This window comes from Anomalospiza imberbis, unplaced genomic scaffold (genome assembly GCF_031753505.1).
Source record: "Anomalospiza imberbis isolate Cuckoo-Finch-1a 21T00152 unplaced genomic scaffold, ASM3175350v1 scaffold_44, whole genome shotgun sequence".
NCBI lineage: Eukaryota > Metazoa > Chordata > Aves > Passeriformes > Viduidae > Anomalospiza > Anomalospiza imberbis.
In genome coordinates, this window is record NW_027100049.1 from 875,832 (window position 1) to 890,990 (window position 15,159).

Here is a 15,159-nt window from a genome sequence, read left to right on the forward strand (position 1 = left end):
TGCCATTTCTCACTTTGTTTCTCCCCACCTTCCCTGTGGCTGTGTCAATGAGGGGCTGCACTCTCGGTGGCTTTAAATGAACTCAAGGAACTCCCAGCAAAGTTTTCTGCAGAGATGCCCTTTTGTTGCCTTCTCTGGAGCTGCAGCAGCAATGTCTGTGTGCAGAGCTGGGGCAGATCAGTGCTGGCACAGCAGCTGTGCCCAGCAGCAGCAGCAGCACTTGGTGTTGCCAGTGCTGCTCCCGTGGCCCTGCCCCGCTGCCCTGGTGGCCCTGGTGTTGCTGCAGGGCCTGAGTGCTCTCGGGGCCGGGCACAGTCCTGGGGGTGGCAGTGCCGGGGCTGCAGCAGGGACAGCCCATGAGCGCTGCTGGGGCAGCGCTGACGCCTCAGGCCAGGGCCGGGGGGCTCCAGGCTCCTTGCCCAGGCTCTCTCAAGAACACGGCCAGGCCAATGCTCAGCACAGAAAACCCCCGTGAGCAGCCCCAGGCTGGCCGTGGGCAGGCTGGGTGCACACAGCATGGCTGGTGCTCTGCAAGGGCCCTGGGGGAGACGGGAAGGAGCAGCAGAGCAGGGGCTGATCCATCCCCAGTGCGCTGGACAGCCCAGGGCAGCGTCCCAGAGCGTCCTGATGGAGCTGCCAACAACATCCCCCCTCTGCAGCCCTGGCCTCTCCCCCAGCTCACACAGGTGCCGCATCCTTGCAGGCACAGCCACGGCAGCGCTGGCTCAGGAGCCCCTGTTTGCATTGCACACAGCAGGCGGGAGCACCCCCATGCTGCTGCTGTGGGGACATGAACCTGAGGGAGCATAAATGCCATCAGCCCCTGGGCCAGGAAGGGCTGGGGGACGCCAGGGAAACCACTCAGCTTTGTCCTGGCCTCTGCATTCAGCCAGAAAGTTTGTTCCCATCAGCTGGGAGTTTCCTGTCCCACTGCAGACGCTGTTGCTCAGAGCCAGGGCTGCCTGGCAGCCACCCCCAAACTGCCCGGAGCATTTCCTTTGCTTCTCCTTTGCTTTCTTTTTCCTTCCCTAGTACATATTTCTTCCCATTGCCCACTACTGTTCCCTCCCCTGCAAACAGCCCATCCCTGTTTGCCCTTTCCTGTCTGGCCCCACTCCCCATCCCAGTTCCTGACTTGGCACCATGGGAATGGCCCTTGGGGAGCAGGATCATCCCACAGGTGCTGCAGGAATTGTCTGCAGGCTCCTGCAGTGCCTCGTGCTGCTCCCTTGCCAGAGGCAGCCCAGGCCAGGGGGGCACATCTGGGCTGCTGTGTCTGGCTGTGGGGCTGCCTGTTCTGGGCAGTGAGGAGGGGCTGCAGAGGCTCTGCAGGACTGACAGGATGGGCTTTGGGGCTGTGAGGAGAAGCTGAGGGACCTGGGCTGCTGGAGCTTCTGAAGAGGCGGCCCAGGGCTCCTCCTGCAACTGCTCCAAGGGTGGTTTCAGAGAATCCCAGAATCAACAAGGCTGGAAAAGACCTTGGAGATCATCAAGTCCAACCAGTGCCCTGACACTGCCTTGTGTCCCGTGAGCCTCCTCTTCTCCAGGATAAACAACCCCAGCTCCCTCAGCCGCTCCTCAAAGGAATTGTGCTCCTGACCCCTCACCAGCCTTGTTGCCCTTCTCTGGACACGCTCCAGCCCCTCCAGGTCCTTCCTAAATTGGGGGGCCCAGAACTGGACACAGCACTCGAGGTGCTGCCCAACCAGTGCTGAGCACAGGGGAAGAATCACTGCCCTGCTCCTGCTAGCCACTCCATTCCTGATCCAGGCCAGGAGCCATTGGCCTTCTTGGCCACCTGGGCACACTGCTGGCTCATGTCCAGCCTGCTGTCCATCAGTCCCTGCAGGTCCCTTTCTGCCTGGCTGCTGTCCAGCCACTCTGTCCCCAGCCTGTAGCGCTGCAGGGGTTGTTGTGGCCAAAGTGCAGGACCCGGCACATGGACTTGTTAAACCTCACCTGGTTGGATTTGGGCCCTGGATCCAGCCTATCCAGGGCCCTGTGCAGAGCTGTCCAGCAGATCCATACTCACAGCCAGCTTGGTGTCATCTGCAAATTTGCTGATGTTGGACTCAATCCCCTCATCCAGATCATCCATGCAGACATTGAAATCCACGCTGGCTGGCTCTGATGCCTCGGCCATCCTGTGGGTGCCCTGTGATGGCACTCAGGGTGATCTGTTCCAGAACCTTGCCGGGCACCGAGGTCAGGCTGACAGGCCTGGAGTTCCCCAGATCCTCCTCCCAGCCCTTCTTGGGGATGGGCTCACACTGGCACCTCCAGTGCTCTGGGACCTCCCTGGGGAGCCTGGACTGATGGTAAATGATGGAGAGCAGCTTGGGGAGCTCATCCACCAGCTCCCTCATCCCCCTAGGATGGATCCCATCTGATCCCATACACCTGGGAGAATCTGAGTGGCCCAGCAGGTCACCAGCTGCTTCCTCCTGGATTAGGGGCTGTTCTGCTCTCTGTGCCCAACTACCAGCTCAGGAGAACTCTTGTCCTGAGGACAACCTGTCCTAATATTGAAAATTGGTGCAAACAAGGTGTTAAGTAGCTTGGCCTTTTCCTTATCTTTAGTTACTATATTCTCCACTGCATCCAGTGTAGAGTAGAGGTTCTCCTTATCCTACCTTTTGTTATAAATCTTTTATAAGAACATGTTTTATTCTTTTTACAGAAGCTGCCATGATAAGCTCTAATTGAGATTTCACCTCTCAACTTCTCTTTCTGCATGGCATAACAACATCCTTAAACACTTCCTGAGTTGCTGGTCCTTTTTTCCCCTGAGTTCCCACAAAAGCTCCATGGGCAGTCAGGGCAGTCATTTTCCTCACCAGCTCATCTTTGGCCACAGTGGCACAGGCTGCTCCTTCCCCCTTAAGATTACTTGCGTGAAATGTGTCCATCCACCCTGGACCCCTTTGTTTTTAAGGGCTGTTTCCCATTAAAAAATCAGTACCTGATTCAGTACTCCCCAAATCTGCATCCTAAATAGGCCAAAGTCTGCCCTTCCTAATTCCAGTGTGGAAGTTTTGTTGCTGCCCCTCCTTCTTTCACAGAACATTGAAAACTTGATTATTTCATGGTCACTGTGCCCCAGGCAGCCTCCGACCCCCACATCTGCCACGAGCCCTTCTCTGTTTGTGAGCAGCAGGAGACAGAGCTTTCCTTGGCAGTGGAGTGTTACCAAAAATTTGGTAAAACAGAAAACTCCTTCACACCAATGCAGCATTAAGAAGCAGCATTCTTTATTCAGCCGGGTGCACGGGGGATAGCTCCTCCCAAAGCCGAGCATGCTGAGTACAGGAAAGTTTCTGTTCATATTCTGTATTTTGCACACATATTCATTGATTGTCCTGGACTAAACACATATCTGATAATCATTTCCCCAGAATCATAACATATTTCCCCTCCCCTTTACCCATGCTCTCTTCTGTCCTGGGGGTCTCTCTGGTGGTCCCTGGTGGTTGTGGACCCCAATGTTCTAGTGGGCCTGGCTGAGCTGGCAGGACACTGAGGCTGGTGAACTTCCAGTTCCCCTTCTGACACAATGGGCATTGTGTGGTTTCCATAGGCCTGGGGTTTTGGAGAACAAGCTCCAGGTGTCAGCTCACCTGGTGGAGACAATTTATCATCTGGTAACATGAGGTCACAGAGTGGGCTATGACATCCCATGAGTGATCTATGACAGAATGGTCCATGACATCATAGAGTGGGTTATGTGAGGCTATCAAGAAGCTTTGACATCATAGGCCATCTCTGTGACATCTCAGAGCAGGCTGTGACATCACAGAGGGGCTGTGTGACATCCCAGGAGGGCTGTCTGAGGTCACTGGGTTGGTCACTCCGCCCCAGCTCCCCCTCACAGTTTCTCCCAACAAGTCCAATGCTGTTCATGCCCAGCGGGGTCCCTGTCCCCCGGTATCCCCCCGGTCCACCTGGAGCCACAGCCCCCACCAAAGGATGTTCCACAGGATCCCCCCCAGTGCCTGACATGGGGAAAAGGGACCAGGGCTGTGTGACCAGGACATCAAGGACATGGATTATCCAGGTCCCTGTGGCCTGGGTTGGGTTCCCCAGGGCAGGAAAGATGTCTGGCAGCTGGAGCAGGGTTAGGGAAGGGCCTCCAAGGTGGGGCTGGAGCCCTTGGGCTGTGAGCAGAGGCTGAGGGAGCTGGGCTTGTCCAGCCCCGAGCAGGGAAGGCTGAGGGGCTCCTCATCCCAGCCTGGCAGTGCCAGCGAGGAGGGGATGGAGAACACAGAGCCAGGCTCTTCACCGGGGGCCGGGTGGGAGACAGAAGCCAAATGCAGTCTGACCTCCCTTCTCCATCCACCACTGACAGCTTTGGAAATCAGGAATTGTTTGAGCTGTTTTGCCTCCACTCCAGGACGAGCATCCTGATACAAGAACTTAATTGTGTTTATATCTATCACAGAACCACATTTGTCTAAAATTAGTTTTAGTATGCAAGTCACTTGTGGATGGTGGACTCATCAGACACTGCTGGGACGTTGCACATTGCTCAGGGAAGAGTGTGATTGTTATTGAATTGTGTCCTGTTCAACCATGGTCTGTTGGCCATGAAGAGAAACTTTCTGTGCCTCTGAGTCTCACCAGGTCCTGACCCCCAAAGGACACAAACCTGATGAGTTGTGGTTCCCATTCCAGTGGTGGCACTTGGACCTCCCTCCATCCCCAGAGCAGAGCTCCCTTGTCCCAGAAAGTCCCTGGCAAAGGAGGGATGAAGGAAACAGGACAGGCTGTGGGGATCAGGGGCAGGGCACAGCCAGAGAGAAGAATGACTTTTGCATTTGATGGAGCTGTGCCTTCCCTTGGCTTTGTTGGCTGACAAGAAATGAACATCCCTCTGTGTCTGGAGCAGCTCATTCTCCAAGGAAAGCAGGGGGAGTTGGAGCCAAGGAGCTGAAACCTGCAGGTGCAGCCTGGGCTGGAGGGAGCTCAGATTTGCACAAGGCTGCTCTGAGTGCCAGGGCTTGGATGGGGGAGATGGTGGGGTGGGGGTAGGGACAGAGTCAGATTGATTGTCAGCCATGAAGGGTCTTGATTTTCATATCTGTTCCAACTGCATGAGGAGGTACTTGGATTCAGTGTCAATTGGAGATTGAACTTATCAATGAATTAACAGAAAAAAAAAAACCAACAGGACCTGAAAAACCTTATCTCACTGTCTTTTTAAATATAGTGTATTCACTTGGAATAGACTTCTGAAATTGGTCTAATTTTCCACAAAACATTTTAATGCTTACATTATTCCCAGAGGCTTGGCTTGTTAACCTGTTCTGAACGTTAATGAGCTCTGGGACACTGAATTCCTGAACTGAAGAGCTGGAGGCTCAAGAAGCCTCTGGAGCAGTAAAATTCAGCAGCAGCCTCCAAGTTGCTGAGGATGTCAGCAGCTCCCACTGAGGCCATCCCTGCCCAGAGACCGTGGGGGAATGGGCAGACAAGGAGAGCGTCCCTGGGGCTGGGGCAGCAGAACTCAGAGGCACCAGCGGCTCCAGCTGGGAAATGGAGTGTGGAATGTGGCTGTGAAAGCCCTGCCTGGGCTGTGCCAAGCAGGACACACAAGCCCTGACTCCCATCCCCCAAACAACTCTCTCAAGGAGACATTTAAGAGGAATTGCAATTGTTTGTGTCCTCTGAGTTGGATGCACTGGAGAAATACCAATAAGAGATTCTCAGGAGCTCCAAACAACAAAACAGCCCTAACTGGGAACTTTAGAAAACCAGAGAAACTTTGGCAAAAGGTTTAATATAACATTTAATTCACACAAAACACTTCTCAAAGCATTAACTTGGCCCATTCGACTTCACAAACTCTAAGTCTGTTCAATTTTAAGTTACTCAAAATTTTCAAGAGGACAGAAATAGAAGTAGACAAAGAAAGAGAGAAAAATAAGATTTAGAGAAGAACACACACAGAGCTACCAACTCATAGATTCCAGTGGCATTCAGATAGAAATTCCAAGAGGAGGTAGGGTCAAGATGTGTGCTTGCCTTGTGGTCAGCCTTAAATACCCCTTGGTGTTCCTGGGCCCTTCCCCAGGTGGGACTTGGGGTCATTTGGTCACTCAGGAGCTGGGCTGGGGGCTCCAGAGGTGGCTGTGGAGCATTGCCTGTGCTGTGCCAGGGACTGGCAGACACTGCTGGGCTGGGATAGAGGCTCTGGGGGGATTGGGGTTCCAGGGCAGGGCAGGGCTGGGGTTCCAGGGCAGGGCAAGGCTGGACCTGCCCCTTCCTCCCCACACATGAAATGTTTCCAGCCAACAATCTCCTCCAGGCTGTCACAACAGGCAATGTTGGAGGTGAAATCCCAGTTCTGGCCATGGGCACCTGCAGGAGAAGGACAGTTCTTTTCCATATGAATGAAAGCCCCAAGTCTTGGCTCATTTCTGGTTTGATTGCCTGGATTTTGTTTGGTTTTGTTGTTTCTTTGTTTCCTTGGTGTGCCTGCAGTGTCCAGTCAGGAGCAGAGTGACTCTTGCCAAGGAACTTTGTGGTGCTGTCGCTTAATATTAAATCTGGTTTTTGCTGATCCCTTGCTGGGGATTTTTTCAGCGCTCTCAAGCCCTCATTGGTAACAGGGTGAAGGAGCCCTGGCCCAGGCTCTGGCCCTGGGGGACACGGGGACGCTGCCTGAGGGTTCCTGTCCCCCTGTCCCACCCCCCACAGCCCCAGCCCCCGTCCCCGTGTCAGGCTCTGGGGTCGATCTCGTGGAACATCCTCTGGGGGAGGCTGCGGCGCCGGGGGCGGGGGGACCTGGGGGGACAGGGGACCCCTCTGTGCACGAGCAGCGATGGACTTCTCTGGGGGAACTGGGAGGGGGGGCCGGGGTAGAGTGACCTCCCCAGTGACCTCACACAGCCCCTGTGAGGTCACACAACCCCTGTGATGTCACACAGCTGCCCTGTAATGTCACACAGCCCACTCTGAGAGGTAACAGGCCACCTGTGATTTCAGACAGGTGCCCTGTTGATGTCACAGCCTGCTCTTTGAGGTCCCAGTCTGCTCTGTGATATCACAAAATCTGCCCTGTGATGTCACAGCCCAGCCTGTGATGTCACAGACACCCTGTGATGTCACAGACACCCTGTGATGTCACAGCCAGCTCTATGATGTCACAGCTACCTTTGTGATGTTATGCAGCCTCGCTGTGATGTCACAGCCTGCTCTGTGATGTCACACAATCACAGAATCACAGAATTGCTGGGTTGGAAGAGACCTTTAAGATCATCAAGTCCAGCCCATGCCCTAACACCACCTCAGCTAAACCATGGCACTGAGTGCCACATCCAGTCTTTGTTTAAACACATCCCATGATGGTGACTCCACCACCTCCCTGGACAGACAATTCCAGTAATATATCACCCTTTCCATAAAAAACTTTTTTCCTAATATCCAACCTAAATTTCCCTTGGTGCAGCTTAAGACGCTGTCCTCTGGTCCTGTCAGTTGCTGTGAGGAGAGAGGCCGACCTCTACCTGACTGTAGCCACCTTTCAAGGAGTATGGAGAGTGATAAGGTCATCCCTGAATCTCCTCCATGATAAATGACCCCGCTCTCTCAGGCATTCCTCATAGGTCTTGTGTTCCAGACCCCTCATCAGCCTTGTTGCCCATCTCAGTATAAACTGTTCCATGACCTTACCGGGTACTGAGCTCAGGCTGACTGGCCTGTAATTACCAGGATCCTCCTTCCCACCCTTGCTGTGAATGGGTGTCACATTGGGCAGCTTCCAGTCATCTGGGACCTCACCAGTGAGCCAGGGCTGCTGGTAAATGATGGAGAGCGGCTTGGCAAGCTCATCTGACAGCTCCCTCATCACCCTGGGGAGGATCCCATCTGGTCCCATGGATTTATGAACATCCAAGCAGCTCAGAAGTTCTCTGATGGCCTCCTCTTGGATAACAGTGTCCCACTCTGCTCCGTGGCAACATCAACCAGCCCAGGAGGAGAGTTGTCCTGAAGGCAAATTGTCTTCTCACTAAAAACTGAGGCAAAAAAAATGGTGTTGAGCACCTCTGCATTCTCCTCATCTGCAGTTATTAAATTCCCTTCCACATCTAATAAAGAAAAAAGGTTGTTCTTACCCTTCCTTTTACCATTGATATATTTGAAAAAATATTTTTATTAGCCTTTACAGAAGCTGCTATTTTAAGTTCAAACTGAGCTTTGGCCTCCCTAATTTCTTCCCTTCATGCCCTAGAAAGTCCTTTAAATACTACCTGAGAGACCTGACCCTCCTTCCAAAGATGATACATCCTCTTTTTATTCCTAAGTTCCTTCAAAACCTCCTTTCCCATCCACACTGGATGTTTGCCTAGTCGACTCGTCTTTCGGCACACAGGGACAGTGTGTTCCTGTGCCCTCGAGATCTCTGTTTTGAAGCTCGCCCACCTTTCCTGAACGCCTTTGTTTTCAAGGGCTGCTTCCCAAGGAACTCTCTGAATAAGTCTCCTAAGTAGACCAAAGTCTGCCCTCCAAAGTCCAATGTAAAAGTCTTATTAGTGTTCCTCCTGACTTCACCATGAGAATTCTATAATTTCAAGATCACTGTGCCCCAAGTGACCTCCAACCACCACATCTCCCACCAGCCCATCTCTATTTACAAACAACAGATCTAACATAGTCCCTCTCCTGGTGGGCTCACTCACCAGCTGCGACAAAAAATTGTCCTCCACAAACTCTAAAAATTTCCTGGACTGCCTCTTTTCAGCTGTATTGAGTTCCCAGCAGATGTCCAGCAGGTTGAAGTCGCCTACAAGGACAAGGGCTGATGATCCTGAATCATTCTCTAGCTGCTTATAGAATGAGTTGTCCACCTCTTCTTCCCGGTTGGGTGGACGATAACAGACTCCCAGTAGGATGTCAGCCTTGTCGGCCTTCCCCCTAAGTCTCACCCATAGACATTCAACTCCATCATCATTAGTTTCAACATCCGTAGCATCAAAAGCCTCCCTAATGTAAAGGGCCACCCCTCCACCTCTTCTCCCTTTCCTGTCTCTCCTGAAGAGCTTGCAGCCATCCAGTGCAGTGCTCCAGCCATGTGAGTCGTCCCACCCTGTTTCTGTGATGGCAATTACATCATAGCTCTGCTGCTGCACCATGGCCTCCAGCTCTTCTTGTTTGTTACCCATGCTGTGTGCATTGGTGTACATGCACCTCAGCTGGGCTGCTGATTTCACCCCTAACTCAGGCTTACCACCCACGAGCCTGCTTCCAGACAACCCAGCTACATCTCCCTCCCCCTTCAGAACAAGTTTAAAGCCCTCTCAACAAGTTCTGCCAGTTCATGAGCTAAAATTCTTCTGCCCTTCACAGAAAGATGGAGCCCGTCTGGTCCAAGCAGGCCAGGTGCTGTAAAAGTTGCCCCATGATTAAAGAATCCCAAATTTTGTCGATGACACCAACCCTTGAGCCACTCGTTGATAACGTGAGCTCTCCTATTGCTTTCAGCGTTTTTCTCAGACTTCAAAGGGACTGAGGAAAAGACTGTGCCCCTGTCCTATTAACCACCTGACCCAATGCCCTAAAGTCCCTTTTAATTGCCCTGACACTCCTCTTCTCAGTCTCATCACTGCCAGCCTGGGGTATCAGCAGTGGGCAATAATCAGAGGGCTGAATCAGCCCAGGCAGTGTGTCAGTGATATCCCATACCCGGGCCCCAGGGAGGCAGCAGACCTCTCTGTGGGGTGGCTCTGGTCGACATATGGGGCCCTCTGTTCCCCTCAGGAGGGAGTCACCCACCACAATTACCCTTCTTTCCTTTTTGATGTTAGAGGTGGGGATCTGTCTCACAGATGAATCATAATTGGGAGGCTCACTGGGCTGATAATTTTCTTCTAAACCATCTGGCTGACTCTCCAGATCCAGGGATCATACAGAATCTGAAGTGGCACCTGCCTTGGGAGGGATTTTTATTATTACCTCCTCGAGTAGGTACCCACTCCCACTCCCCTTCATCAGCCAGGTGTCCTTCTATAGCCTGACAGTGGGAGGTGTGGGAGACAGCGGGAACCAAGGAGAGCATTGCTGCCCTGCCAGACCTCATGGAACCAAGGATCCATTGTGACACTGTAGGGCCCTGGGGCACCACGGTGCCATTGTGACACTGCAGGGCCCAAGGATCCAAGGGACTTGGTGACACCAGAGGGACATTGTGACACTGGGAGGCCTCATGGAATCATGGAGACCATTGGGACACTCTGGGGCCTCATGGAACCGTGGTGACACCAAGTTGTCTGGGGGTGTTGATCTGCTGGAAGGCAGGAGGGCTCTGCACAGGGACCTGGACAGGCTGGATCCAGAAACCAAATCCAACAAGGTGAGGTTTAACAAGTCCAAGTGCCGGGTCCGGCACCTTGGCCACAACAACCCCTGCAGCGCTAAAGGCTGGGGACAGAGTGGCTGGACAGCAGCCAGGCAGAAAGGGACCTGCAGGGACTGATGGACAGCAGGCTGGACATGAGCCAGCAGTGTGCCCAGGTGGCCAAGAAGGCCAATGGCTCCTGGCCTGGATCAGGAATGGTGTGGCCAGCAGGACCAGGGCAGTGATTCTTCCCCTGTGCTCAGCACTGGTTGAGCAGCACCTCGAGTGCTGTGTCCTATTCTGGGCCCCCCAATTTAGGAAGTACATGGAGGGGCTGAAGCATGTCCAGAGAAGGGCAACAAGGCTGGTGAGGGGTCTGGAGCACAAGTCCTGTGAGGAGCGGCTGAGGGAGCTGGGGTTGTTTATCCTGGAGAAGAGGAGGCTCAGGAGACACAAGGTGGTGTCAGGGCACAGGTTGGACTGGATGATCTCCAAGGTCTTTTCCAGCCTTGCTGATTCTGGGATTCTCTGAAACCACCCTGGGAGCAGTTGGAGGAGGAGCCCTGGGCCTCCTCTTCAGAAGCTCCAGCAGCCCAGGTCCCTCAGCTTCTCCTCACAGCCCCAAAGCCCATCCTGTCAGTCCTGCAGAGCCTCTGCAGCCCCTCCTCACTGCCCAGAACAGGGAGCCCCACAGCCAGACACAGCAGCCCAGATGTGCCCCCATGGCCTGGGGTGCCTCTGGCAAGGGAGCAGCACGAGGCACTGCAGGAGCCTGCAGACAATTCCTGCAGCACTTGTGGGATGATCCTGCTCCCCAAGGGCCGTTCCCATGGTGCCAAGTCAGGAACTGGAATGGGGAGTGGGGCCAGAGAGGAAAGGGCAAACAGGGATGGGCTGTTTGCAGGGGAGGGAACAGGGGTGGGCAATGGGAAGAAATCTGGACCAGGAAGAGTAAAGAAAGCAAAGGAGAAGCCAAGGAAATGCACAGGGCAGTTTGGGGGTGGCTGCCAGGCAGCCCTGGCTCTGAGCAACAGCGTCTGCAGTGGGACAGGAAACTCCAGCTGATGGGAACAAACTTTCTGGCTGACTGCAGAGGCCAGGACAAAGCTGAGTGGTTTCCCTGGCGTGCCCCAGCCCTTCCTGGCCCCAGGGGCTGATGGCATTTGTGCTCGCTCAGGTGCATGTCCCCACAGCAGCAGCATGGGGGTGCTCCCGCCTGCTGTGTGCAATGCAAACAGGGGCTCCTGAGCCAGCGCTGCCGTGGCTGTGCCTGCAAGGATGCGGCACCTGTGTGAGCTGGGGGAGACGCCAGGGCTGCACAGGGGGGATGTTGTTGGCAGCTCCATGAGGACGCTCTGGGACGCTGCCCTGGGCTGTCCAGCGCACTGGGGATGGATCAGCCCCTGCTCTGCTGCTCCTTCCCGTCTCCCCCAGGGCCCTTGCAGAGCACCAGCCATGCTGTCTGCCCCCAGCCTGCCCACGGCCAGCCTGGGGCTGCTCACGGGGGTTTTCTGTGCTGAGCATTGGCCTGGCCGTGTTCTTGAGAGAGCCTGGGCAAGGAGCCTGGAGCCCCCAGGCCCTGGCCTGAGGCGTCAGCGCTGCCCCAGCAGTGCCCATGGGCTGTCCCTGCTGCAGCCCCGGCACTGCCACCCCCAGGACTGTGCCCGGCCCCGAGAGCACTCAGGCCCTGCAGCAACACCAGGGCCACCAGGGCAGCGGGGCAGGGCCACGGGAGCAGCACTGGCAACACCAAGTGCTGCTGCTGCTGGGCACAGCTGCTGTGCCAGCACTGATCTGCCCCAGCTCTGCACACAGACATTGCTGCTGCAGCTCCAGAGAAGGCAACAAAAGGGCATCTCTGCAGAAAACTTTGCTGGGACATCCTTGAGTTCCTTTAAAGCCACCAAGAGCACAGCCCTTCATTGACACAGTCTGTGGCCAAAATGGGAATGTGGAGGGGAACAAAATGAGAAATGGCACAAAATATGACATTTCTTTGAGGACAAGATGAAGAAACTAAAACAAAGTAAAAAAGCCCACAACCAAAGGAACAAGAAGTATAAAAGATGACTTTTATTACAAGTGATTTGCAGAAATTGGCCAGCAGTTTAATGTTTCCGAAACCATCCCGTCATCAGTCTCCACACTGCAGCCTTGAGCTCCTGGTTCCTCAGGCTGTAGATGAGGGGGTTCAGGGCTTGAGGCACTACTGAGTACAGAACTGACAGGGCCAGATCCAGGGATGGGGAGGAGATGGAGGGGGGCTTCAGGTAGGAAAATGCTCCAGTGCAGACAAACAGGGAGACCACGGCCAGGTGAGGGAGGCAGGTGGAAAAGGCTTTGTGCCGTCCCTGCTCAGAGGGGATCCTCAGCACGGCCCTGAAGATCTGCACATAGGAGAAAACAATGAACACAAAACAGCCAAGTCCTAAACAGGCACTAACAGCAATGAGCCCAAGTTCCCTGAGATAGGATTTGGAGCAAGATAGTTTGAGGATCTGTGGGATTTCACAGAAGAACTGGCCCAGGGCATTGTCATGGCACAGGGGCAGGGAAAATGTATTGGCCGTGTGCAGCAGTGAATAGAGAAAGGCACTGGCCCAGGCAGCTGCTGCCATGTGGGCACAAGCTCTGCTGCCCAGGAGGGTCCCGTAGTGCAGGGGTTTGCAGATGGACACGTAGCGGTCGTAGCACATGATGGTCAGGAGGAAATACTCTGCTGTAGCGCAAAAAGTGAAAAAAAATAGCTGGACAGCACATCCTGAGTAGGAGATGGTGCTGGTGTCCCAGAGGGAATTGTGCATGGCTTTGGGGACAGTGGTGCAGATGGAGCCCAGGTCGCTGAGTGCCAGGTTGAGCAGGAAGAAGAACATGGGCGTGTGCAGGTGGTGGCCGCAGGCTACGGCGCTGATGATGAGGCCGTTGCCCAGGAGGGCAGCCAGGGAGATGCCCAGGAAGAGGCAGAAGTGCAGGAGCTGCAGCTGCCGCGTGTCTGCCAGTGCCAGCAGGAGGAAGTGGCTGATGGAGCTGCTGTTGGACATTGGCTGTGGCTGCACATGGAGACCTGTTCAGGCAGAAAGGACAGTGACAAGTCAGGAGGAGGCAGTATTTAAGGAATGTATTTAGACCGTCAGCTTATTGTTCTAAAACCTAGGAGAAAGGTTAGGAAGTGTACTGGAGTTAATTAAGGATTATAGTAATATAAGTATATAATAGTAGGTTAATAGAGTTAATTAACTGTTTAGTAGAGTTAAATAAGGGTTATAATTTTATAACTATACAATGGTAATTTCCAGAACTACTAATATATGGTCAATGAATAAAAAGCAAAACTTATTTTGTCTCAACCTTCGCCAAGCAGGAAATTAAAAGCAGTCTCAGGAAAGCTCCTGACCTTTACAGCAATCCCAGATTTACCTTCTTTGGGAAGTGTCTCCGGAGCTGTGCCCAGGCTGGTCTGGAGCTGGGAGCAGCCCTGCCCACCCAGCAGCTCTCAGCAGCAGCACCTGCCCTGCTCAGGGTGGCTCCTTCCCCCCACAGCTTCTCTCCAGCGCTGGGAGCAGCTCCCCGGGCCAGCTGAGAGCTGTCCCTGGCAGGCAGCAGAGTCCCTGGCCCAGCACAGCGCCCTGGGCTGCAGGACCCTGCTCTGCAGAACAGCCCTGGGCACCCCTGGCTGCTCTGCACAAGAGATGATCAGAGAATGTACTCACAGGTCTGTGGGCATTGGGATGTTCCAGCTGTAGGAGATCACTCCAGGAGCTGCAGCTGCATTGTCCTGCAGCCAGAGGTTCCTGTGCCAAGGGCTGCCAGTGATTCTGCCCCAGGCACTTCTCAGCACCTTCCCAGCCCTGACTGATGGAAGCTCTCTGTGCCTCTGTGCTGTGCCCGGGCTGGCTGCAGGCAGTGCCCCAGCCCTGCTGGGCTGGAGAAGAGCTGCTCATCCAGAGAAATGTGCTTTTGAAGCTCTCCTTGGTTACCAGGATCACCCTCTGGGCCAGGAGCCTGGCCCAGCTCAGCAGCACAGACACAGCACAAGGACTTTAATGACCCTCTGGGGCTTTGTGCTCAGGCCCTGAACATCAGGCCCTGAGAGGGAGCTGCAGAAACCTCTCCAGAACTCCAAGTCAGAATCCAACTCCAAAGTTTCTTTGGCTTTTAATGGGTACCACTGTGGACACGACTGAGAAAGTGTCCCCAGGCCCCAGGCAGAGCAGAGAACTGGAGGCACTGATGACAGGTGGGGACAAAGAGAAGCCAAGTCCTGGTGCCCTGGGGCACAGCAGGGTCTGTGCCACCAAGGGCTGTCAGGAGACACCTTGTCCTGAGGCACTGGGGCCTCCTGGCACAGCCCCAGCCAGGCTGGGCACTGTCACCCCCTTGTCCTGCCTCAGCATCCCCCCCTAGTCCACATCCCAGTGGCCTCAAGGATCTGCTGGAAGGAATCCCTGGGGAGCCTTGCTCAGGAATGGCCCTGGGGCTCCTTCATGCTCCCAGGGACTGCAGGTTTTCAAAGCACTTTGGCTTTGGCTTTTGCCTTGGAGTCTCTGAGAGCTTTGTGCAGTCATGGTCTCCAATTATCTGCTGTAATTAGTCCCTGGAAAGGCTTTGTCCGGAACAACACTCAGTGGGGCTCATTAATGCTTCAAGGTGCTTCAGTTCTTTTAAGGTACTTGGTGTTTCCCTTTTGATCCAGACTCTGTGAGAGGTTTGTGCAATCATGGCCCCAATTATCTGCTTTAACGAGTCCCTTGAGAGCTTTGTACTGACACTCAGTGGGGCTCATTGATGCTTTGAGATACTCAAGGAGTTTAAGGTACTTTGGATTG

The 15,159-nt window shown here is 54.2% G+C and overlaps 2 protein-coding genes across 5 annotated transcripts in view; one reads left to right on the top strand and one right to left on the bottom strand.

Annotated features, from left to right (window-relative positions):
• The window catches only part of LOC137466802 (zinc finger protein 271-like), a 678,770-nt gene that overhangs the window by 497,827 nt on the left and 165,784 nt on the right, over window positions 1-15,159 (bottom strand). The window lies entirely within an intron of this gene.
• Window positions 1-15,159, top strand: part of LOC137466804 (zinc finger protein 420-like) — a 198,060-nt gene that overhangs the window by 8,653 nt on the left and 174,248 nt on the right. The window lies entirely within an intron of this gene.